The sequence below is a fragment of the Rhea pennata genome, chromosome 19 (assembly GCF_028389875.1).
Source record: "Rhea pennata isolate bPtePen1 chromosome 19, bPtePen1.pri, whole genome shotgun sequence".
In the NCBI taxonomy this organism is placed as follows: domain Eukaryota; kingdom Metazoa; phylum Chordata; class Aves; order Rheiformes; family Rheidae; genus Rhea; species Rhea pennata.
In genome coordinates this window covers 9,977,497-9,986,963 of record NC_084681.1, presented here as the reverse complement: position 1 = coordinate 9,986,963, position 9,467 = coordinate 9,977,497, and positions in this window count along the sequence as shown.

Below are 9,467 nucleotides of genomic sequence, written 5' to 3'. Positions count from 1 at the left end.
CTTATTTTCAGGAAGACCAGACAATCTTGCAGGATTTTCTCAGAAACCACAAACACTGAAGGAGCACTGGGTGAGGGCTGTGTTCAGAGTGAATCAGATACCAGCTCAGAAGAAACCATAGAGTGAAGAGCAGCTAGCACTGAAGGGAAATAAGAAGCACATCTGGAAGTGGAGGCCAGGGTATGTGTTCATGTTGAATGGTTGTGACAGTGTACCTTTTTTTACTCCTGCTGTGCAAATGAGTATGTGAAGGAGAAGCTGATTCCTGCACTAAGCACTGGGCATCACTGCATGGCAATGCCATGGGAGTGGCAATGGTATGGTAGGCTGGGGGGCACTGATTCATAGAATCAGTAAGATTGGAAGGGGCCTCTGGAGATCATCTAGTCCAACTCCCCTGCTCAGCAGGGTCACCTAGAGCATGTTAGACAGGGTTGCATCCAGGCGGACCTTGAATATCTCCAGAAAAGGAGACTCCACAACCTCTCTGGGCAACCTCTTCCAGTGCTCTGTCACTCTCACAGTGAAGAAATTCCTTGTCACGTTCAGGCCAAACTTCCTGTGGTTCAATTTCTGCCCATTGCCTCTTGTCCTGTCACATGGGACAACTGAAAAGAGTTTGTCCCTGTCCTCTTGACACCCCCCCCCTTCAGGTACTTATACACATTGATAAGATCCCCCCTCAGTCTTCTCTTCTCCAGGCTGAAGAGGCCCAGCTCTCACAGCCATTCCTCATAGGGCAGGTGCTCCAGCCTTCTGATCATCTTCATAGCCCTATGCTGGACTCTCTCCAGTAGCTCCATGTCTCTCTTGTCCTGGGGAGCCCAGAACTGGAGGCAGTACTCGAGATGAGACCTCACCAGGGCTGAGTAGAGGGGCAGGATCACCTCCCTCAACCTGCTGGCAACACTCTTCCTAATGCACCCCAGGATACCATTGGCCTTCCTGGCCACAAGGGCACACTGCTGGCTTATAGTCAATTTGTCATCCACCAGCACTCCCAGGTCCTCATCTATGAGCTCCTTGCTCATCTATGCCGATCTTCTGCAGAGCTGCTCTCCAGAAGGTCAGCCCCCAGCTTGTACTGATGCCTAGGGTTACTCCTCCCTAGGTGCAAGACCCTGCACTTGCCCTTGTTGAACCTCAGGAGGTTCCTCTCTGACCAACTCTCCAGCCTGTCCAGGTCTCTCTGAATGGCAGCACAGCCCTCAGGTGTATCAGCCACTCCTCCCAGCTTGAGCAAACTTGCTGAGGAGGCACCCTGCCCCCTCATCCAGGTCACTGATGAAGAAGTTGAAGAGAATGGGACCCAGTACTGAGCCCTGGGGGACTCTACTAGCTATAGGCCTCCAAAAACATCTGCCAGCTCCCTCAGTACCCGTGGGTGCATCCCATCCGGGCCCATGTATTTGTGGATGTGTAGCCTGCCCAAAAGATCTCTAATCCTATCCTCCTCAACCAAAGCAAAGTCTTCCCTTCTCCAGACTTTCTCCCTCATGTCCAGGCTACGGGATTCTTGAGGGCTGCCCTTAGCAGTGAAGACTGAAGCAAAGAAGGCATTCAGTAATTCTGCCTTCTCTGTATCCCTTGTCACCAGGGCCCCTGCCCCATTCAGTAGCAGGCCTACATTTTCCCTAGTCCTCCTCTTGCTGCTGATGTAGTTGGAGAAGCCCTTCCTATTGTCCTTAACATCCCTTGCAAGATTCAATTCCAGCTTGGGCCTTAGCCTTCCTTGTTGCATCTCTACATACTCTGACTGCATTCCTGTAATTCTCCCAAGTAGTCTGTCCCCTCTCCCAAGTTCTGTGTACTTTCTTCTTCTGTCTGAATTTGGCCAAGAGCTCCTTGCTAACCCATGCAGGTCTCCTGCCCTTTTTGCTGCACTTCTTACTCATAAGGAGGCACCGCTCTTGAGCTTGGAGGAAGTGATGTTCGTATACTAGCCAGCTCTCCTAGACCCCCCTTCCTTCTAGGGCCTTAACCCATAAGATTTCACCAATTAGGTCTCTGAAGAGCCCAAAGTCCCCTCTCCTGAAGTCCAGGGTTGCAATCCTGCTTGTTGCCTTACTTCTTTCCTGCAGGATCCTGAACTCCACCATCTCATGGTCACTGCAGCCAAGGCTGCCCCCAACCTTCACATCTCTAACCAATCCCTCTCTGTTGGTAAGGACAAGGTCCAGCAGGACACCCTTCCTCCTAGGCTCCTCCACCATTTGTGACAAGACATCAATGCATTGCAGGAGCCTCCTGGACTGTTTGTGCCTTGCTGTTTAGTCCTCCCAGCAGATGTCAAGGCAGTTGAAGTCCCCCATGAGAACCAGGGCCTGTGATCATGAGGCTACTTCCAGCTGCCTATTGAAGGCCTCATCAATTTTCTTTTCCTGGTCCGGTGGCCTGTAGTAGACACCCACAACAGTGTCCCCCATGCTAGCCTGCCCTTTGATCTTTACCCATAAGCTCTCAATTGCCTCCTCCTCCTCCACCCCTAGGCAGAGCTTGATGCATTCCAGTTGCTCTCTCACATAAAGAGCAACTCCACCACCTCGCCTTACTGGCTTGTCTTTCCTAAAAAGCACATAGCCATCCATGATAACATTCCAGTCATGTGAGCCATCCCACCATAGGCTCTGATCTGCTGAACTGAGAGCTACCTTAAATTCCAGCTCACCTTATACACAAACCCTTCTGTTCTAGCTTGGGAATCCTTTAAAAATACAAACTTGCTCAGTAGCAATCACTGCTACATTATTGTCTGAGATGAAAGTGCTCATGGCCAGTCACACCCATGCTGATCAGGAAGAGAAGTATGCTTCCATCCAACATCTATCTATATCACAATGCTATGCTTTGACTCATTTCACAGAGACAAGAGGTACTTGTGCAAAAATGAGCCAGGATCTAACAAGATCTTGAAAGACCCAGGCAAGCCAATATGAAATGAAGAAGTGCAGATAATCATCTGCCACAGCTCCTAGCTCTGTGGTGCCTCCTTTTAGAGCAACGAGCACATTTTCCTATTGCCAAGTCACAGGTTAACAAGGAGAAAATTGAGGCAGCAGGGAGTAGCAACTCAGGTTTCTTCCATGCCAAATGCTTGCATAAGCTGCCAACACAGCCCCGCTCCTGCCTCCATTCTTCAGAGATCCAGGCACCTTCCCAGGATGGGGAGCAGGCACACAACAGTACACTTCACTGACACTGAAGTTCAAACTACCCTACTAATGGGTGATGAGAAGGGGTTTTGGAAGGTCACTTCTCAGGTAAGACCCTACCTAGCAGTGAGCTCTTCCACTGATGTTAGCTGAGAACATAAGAGGAGTTTGCATAACTTTGCAACTTTGGCATTCATTCCAGCACAGCTCATCCTCAAATCACAGCTGATTTAAAGCCTGCAAAAAGTTTCCCATTAGACTTTCTAGGTCATTCCGAGACATAAGAACTTGACTTGCTAAAACCATGCATGTCATTCTGGTCTGAATTTATCTAGCTTCAGCTCCCTACCCCTTGGCTCTTGCCCTACTGTTCTCACTGAGATTATAGGCATCATTGCCCTTGGAATCTTTCTCCTCCTGATGGCATTTTTGCACCCACACCCAAGCCCTGTCCTCCCCTGCTCCTGGATAGGCCTAAAGAGACTGAGCATGAGCCTGGTGACACTTCTCCTACACCAGATTTGTTTGGGTTCCTCATCCGTGTGGACTCTCCTCTTTGGCACCTAGGCCCATGAGTTAGGGCCAAGGGTGCAGCGTGCCCGGCTGCACAGTGGCCTAGCTTCAAGGTGCGGGCCACGGATGGGGCATCCACCCAGAATGCATGGTTACCTGCTCAGGGGCAGGCAGGGCCCCAGGAGCAAGCAAAGGGCACGGAGCGTACATACCCCTCCCGTGCTGAGGAGGGCGACAGACGCAGATGTCTCACTTCCTGGGCAAATGCTCTGTCCTGGAGGCTGCTAGGCAGCAGGTGGACAATGGTGGCACAGGCTTTGTTTTGGAGAGAAGGTAGCTGGGGCGTTTGTGCTCTACTCTGAACTCAGTGCTGTCTGTGCTGGGTCTCACACTTGGCCAGCACGAATGTGCTGCGGGCAGCTGAGCCTGACCTCCAGAACGGCACGCGTTCCTGCGATGCAGGCAGCCCACCCTTTGCCTGGTCCTGGCACACTCAGAATCTCCACAGACAATCCAAGTAGTAAGTACTTTGCTTCCTTGCACCACACTGGATATAAAAGCTCAGTGCCTGCCCCTTGGACTTCTAGCTCTAGTTTGCTGACCCCACTGTTTTCTCCCACGGTTTTGGTCCCTTGCAGATCGCGCCTGCCTAGTATTTCGCTCATCCTCAAGCCATTGTCCGCCCCTCAGTCTCTCTCCTTCCTCTCCTCCACACTCAACTAATCTCTTCCCTTCTGTGCTAGGATATCCCTGTCATGGCACTCAGAGTGCTGCAGGCCAGCCTTTCTCTTGCACACCCCCTGGGTCTGCCTGGGCACGCACACACTGCAGTGCTCTGCTCCCCCACGTGCACCTGTGTTTAGTTAAAGGGGGCCATAGGTCTGTCAGAAGAGACACTGGTAGGTGAGTGAGCACCTGAGCCACTCGTCAGTTCCAGGGCCACCTGGAACTCCACAAGAGGGAGCTTCCAAAAGCTTCCAACCTGAGCAGAAGTCTAGCAGCTCTGAGCTCTCTGCAGCCTCCCATGGGACTGACTAGCGGGGGATGCAAAGGGATCTCTGTTAAAAGGAGCAGCACAGGCCTCACAGAGGAGGCTCCTGGGTCACCCGGAGGTGAGAAGGCCGTGAGTTTCATGCTGTGCACAAGAAAGAGCAGAGATGAGCTTACCTGATCACAGAATGCAGATGGCTGCCCCTAGGCACTCTTCAGCTCCCCTGCTTCTCCTCCATTGCACTCCACTTGGAAAACTTGCCCGTGGGAACTGCTGATGATGTGCCCTTGAAGGGACAGAGTGAGACCAGGCTCATCTTGAGATCTGCTACTTGTAGGTGAGGTGAATGAGTTCTCTCCTGCTTTGCAGTTAGGCAAAAGCTTAATGCCCATACAGGCCAATCTTCAGGAACAGCTGCACGGAAGAGTTTGGGAGAGCACGGTGTCTTACAGTGCAAAGCAGGAAACCACTTAGTTTTTGGAAGGCATCCTCCATTTGGTGGGAAGAATGCACACCCAGAGATGTTCTGTTTTCCTGTCCGATGTGTGGATGTCTAGCTGAGCTGAATACACCTCTGCAAACTATCTCTGGATCCATGGTGCAGCTACTCTAAAAAGGCTGCATGGTTAAAGGAATGTAATGGGAGTAGCGAAGGTACCCAGTGATGCTGTGAAATGAGCAGACTGAGCGATGGTGACCCTGATGCTTTCACTGCTGTGCTCTTTCAAAGGCTTAGATGGGGCTCTCTAACAGCTACTTTTCAGTACTAGAATCCACTAGCTACCAAGCATAAGATCTTATACCCTGTACACTGACTCCCAAGAAGATGCCTTCCTGAGCATTCCTGGTTGATTCCCCGATGGTGCAGCTCTGTTCACCTTAGTTGCTTCTGCCTGGCAGAAGACCAGACAAGTGGCTTTGAGCTGCATGAAGGTGGTTTGCAGTCACTTCTCCTTTCTTGTGTTGCAGTTGGCCAGGAGTTCTGGGGTCAGAGGAGTGGAGGGCCTGAGCAGGAGGCCTGTAAGTAGTTCCATGAGAATGTCGTGGAGGCTACGGGCTGTGAAATTTCCTTCCAACTTGACGGACTACAAAGCTGATGTTCCAGCTCAAAGAAGCGGAGATGAGAGTGAGGTTCTCACTGGGCCGCAAACTCAAGAGTCTTTGGCAGTGCTCCACTTTCACATTTAAGCTGTGTCCAGGAGCGCCTCTTTCTCTCCTCAACTGTCTCATGGCTACAGAACACAGGGGAAGGGGAGTCCCATGGTACGGGCTGGCAGAAAGTGGGGCAGGATCTATTTTTAGCATGCTTGAATCCCTGTCCTCTGGGGGAATGTCAGTGCTCCTGTGCTTTGCCCACATTGCGTTGCTGAGTGAGACAGTCTGTATCCAGGGGCTGCTCTCATTCTGCCTCTTCTCTGTTGGCTGTGCTGTGGTTTGCTTCTGGTGCCAGTGGAGTCCAGCCTGGTGCCAGTGGTGTCCAGCCCTGTAGATATGGAAACAGAATTGGCAGAAGGTTGATGGCTGGCGAGATCCATTTCACTCTTTGTTTTGCATCTGGGCCCTGTTGCCTCTTTCAACAGATCCCTCCCTTCCCAAGGAGAGGCCCCTTCTTGGTAGCACCATGTGTGGACAGAGGAAATGGGGAAAAGAGTTTCCTGTGGTGTAGCTCACTGAGAACTAGGCAGCTGAACCAGTGTGGAGTCTGGACCAACTAGCTCAGTCTATAGACTGCTAGTCTCTAGGAAGTCTTTAGGTTCTGCATGCCTGCAAAAATTAATCATTCAATGAAGGGAAAATCATTTCTGTGAGAGAAGATGAATTCAAACCCATGCTGGGAAACCCAGAAGCCTACTGAGAATGCCAGTATGAGTGACCAGATGACCAGTCACTTCACTTTCTTTTGCAAGAAGTTCCTGCCCTATGGAAGACAGACACTTGAGGATTAGGCTTTTTTTCAGGCTTTCAATACTGTTATCATTATTTTCCAAAAAGAAAAGTTACCATTTAGAGTTATGAATGGTCATTGTGCTGAATGACTAGCAGGACTGGGGATAGGGTTTCCCCAGTGTTTATTGTGGATTCTGTTCATTTTGTATTACATTGAAATGTTTAACACTAAGCCTGGAATAGTTTAGGTGAACACTGTCAGACCCAGTAGTCAGCATATCTGCTCATGCTGTGGATTTGTTTATGTTACTAGCACTTACTCAAGAAAACCTTCTGCTGAGGAAGGACTTCCAATACCTTCAAGCTTCATACAGGGTTAGGCAGGACTTTGTGTCCTGCAGTCTCTCTACACCCTGAGCAATCAGGCAACATTCCCAATCTTCCTTTTAAGAGGCTACTGCCTGCAACTTTCTGAATTCTCCTTTGAAAATCTCCTACTTTTTTTCTCACCTACTGGTGATGATCTTCCCTTGGAATTATTTTCATTCTGCATGTGAACAGGAGTTGGTTTCCCTACCTGCCTTGACTTCATGCCCACGGTCACTGGGGTTCACATTATCTACACTGGACCCCCAAGGCTGATTCCCATGTCCCATCAGTCAGGGATAGTGTCACCTGCTGCTTGATGTTAACAACTTTCCAGACCTCCTCATGATGGGTAGGCCTCTCTGTCAAGGTACAGTGGGTAGAGACACTCAAACTTTCCAAGTTCTTTTGTAAATCATGCATCATTCCTCTGTAGGCAAGGTTGTTTTCCCTCCTAATGAGGTGACCAGAGATAGAGTATCCCTGTACTGGCAGATACTGGAGCCTGCAGTCTCGAGCCTTACACTGAGCTCTACTCAGCCCTGGTGAGGTCTCGAGTACTGCGTCCAGTTCTGGGCTCCCCAGGACAAGAGAGACATGGAGCTACTGGAGAGAGTCCAGCGTAGGGCTATGAAGATGATCAGAGGGCTGGAGCACCTGCCCTATGAGGAACGGCTGTGAGAGCTGGGCCTCTTCAGCCTGGAGAAGAGAAGACTGAGGGGGGAGATCTTATCAATGTGTATAAGTACCTGAAGGGGGGGTGTCAAGGGGACAGGGACAAACTCTTTTCAGTTGTCCCACGTGACAGGACAAGAGGCAATGGGCAGAAATTGAACCACAGGAAGTTCTGCCTGAATGTGAGGAGGAACTTCTTCACTGTGAGAGTGACAGAGCACTGGAAGAGGTTGCCCAGGTTGGTTGTGAAGTCTCCTTCTCTGGAGATGTTCAAGGCCTGCCTGGATGCAACCCTGTCTAACATGTTCTAGGTGACCCTGCTTGAGCAGGGAGGTTGGACTAGATGATCTCAGAAGTCCTTCTAACCTTACCGATTCTGTGATTCTGTGAAAACAGCTCCAGTCTGAGAGGGCCAGGACCATCGCTAGAACCAGATTCTACCATTTGGATTTTCCACTGTCCTCCAAGGATTTAGGTGAAAGTGAGGGGCAAAGTGAAATCCTGACTTCTTTCCTCAAGGACTGGACATAGTTGTCCTTTTCCAGAATCCAGCTAAAGCCAGGCTCTCAATAAGCTTCCTGATTAAGTTTTTGAACATTCAGATAAATACTGTTCCTGCAGCCCTGCTTTAGCTGAACTTACAAGGAAAACTGGTCCAAATTGTGATGCTTGCTGTTCTAAGGTCTCCTCAGAACATCTATGGGAAAGCATCAAAGACTCACAAGGCTCCTGATTCACAGCCCTGTGGGATAGTGAGGCACCTCAGTCTCCAAACTCACCATCTCGTGGCCCGGATTCTAGAATGTGACTATAAAGCCCTGGGATCTTGTTTCTCTTCAGGAGGAGAGAGTTGAAACCACAGCTCCTGCCCTCTTCTGCTCCTCCCAGGAATTGTTATGTACTCTATACTGAAAAAATAATTGGATGAACAGGAAATAATTCTGGGAAGCTGACACTGTAGTATAGGTCTACCCTTCCAAGTACCTTAGCCACGTACACATTCAGACTTATTCTTCTTGCACATTCTTCTCCATCCAGTACTCTGAGCTGCAAAGGCTCTTCTGTCCTCTTTCCCTTCTTGGTCAGCACCTGGAACCACTAGGCTACAACACTATCTGCAGTTTTCTGAGTTCTCCTTTGAAGACCTTCTATTTTTCTCCTCACTGACAGGTGATCTTCTCTTCGAATTGCCTTCATTTGTGTGTGCATGGGGGTCAGAGACTGCCCAAAGAGCTGGGACTTCAGATGCAGCCCTGTTCTTACCATTTCCTAGTGACTGGCTCTGGGGTCTTTCCTGGGCAAGACCACAGGTGTTTCCATGAACTTCCATATGCTATCTGCAGGTATCCCAGGAGGGAGCTCTGGGTTTGTACTCCAGGCTGAGACCCACACGTCCCAAATGTGGATGCTGCAGTGTCAGAATGCGTGTTGGAACAGGCTATTCATGTGCAGGGCATCACCCAATGCTGGATATTACTTTGGATCCCACACATCATTTTCTGACCCTGTCCCTGTGATATTCACTGAGCTTTTAACAATCGAAGTGACAGTGACCAGGAGAAGAACATGTTTCAATCTGACAGGATTTAAAGCAGCTCAAGTGACAGTGACCTTTTCCTGAAACTAGATCAGTTACTCTCCAGGACTACCAGCAGATTCCCCCTTTCTCAGAGTACCAGCACTGTACTGCCTATCACCTTTAGTGCTCTGATATAAGCAACTCTCTGTTTTTAGGACTTTTTGCTGGGACCGTGAGAATGTGTAGGTGTACAAGATATTTTGCATGGGATGGGGCTATTGGACTCAGTCTGTATTGGAGGGCAAGGTATCTGGGACTGTATGCTCTGTGTGCGATTGTGTGTACAGTTATGGCTGGGTGGAGG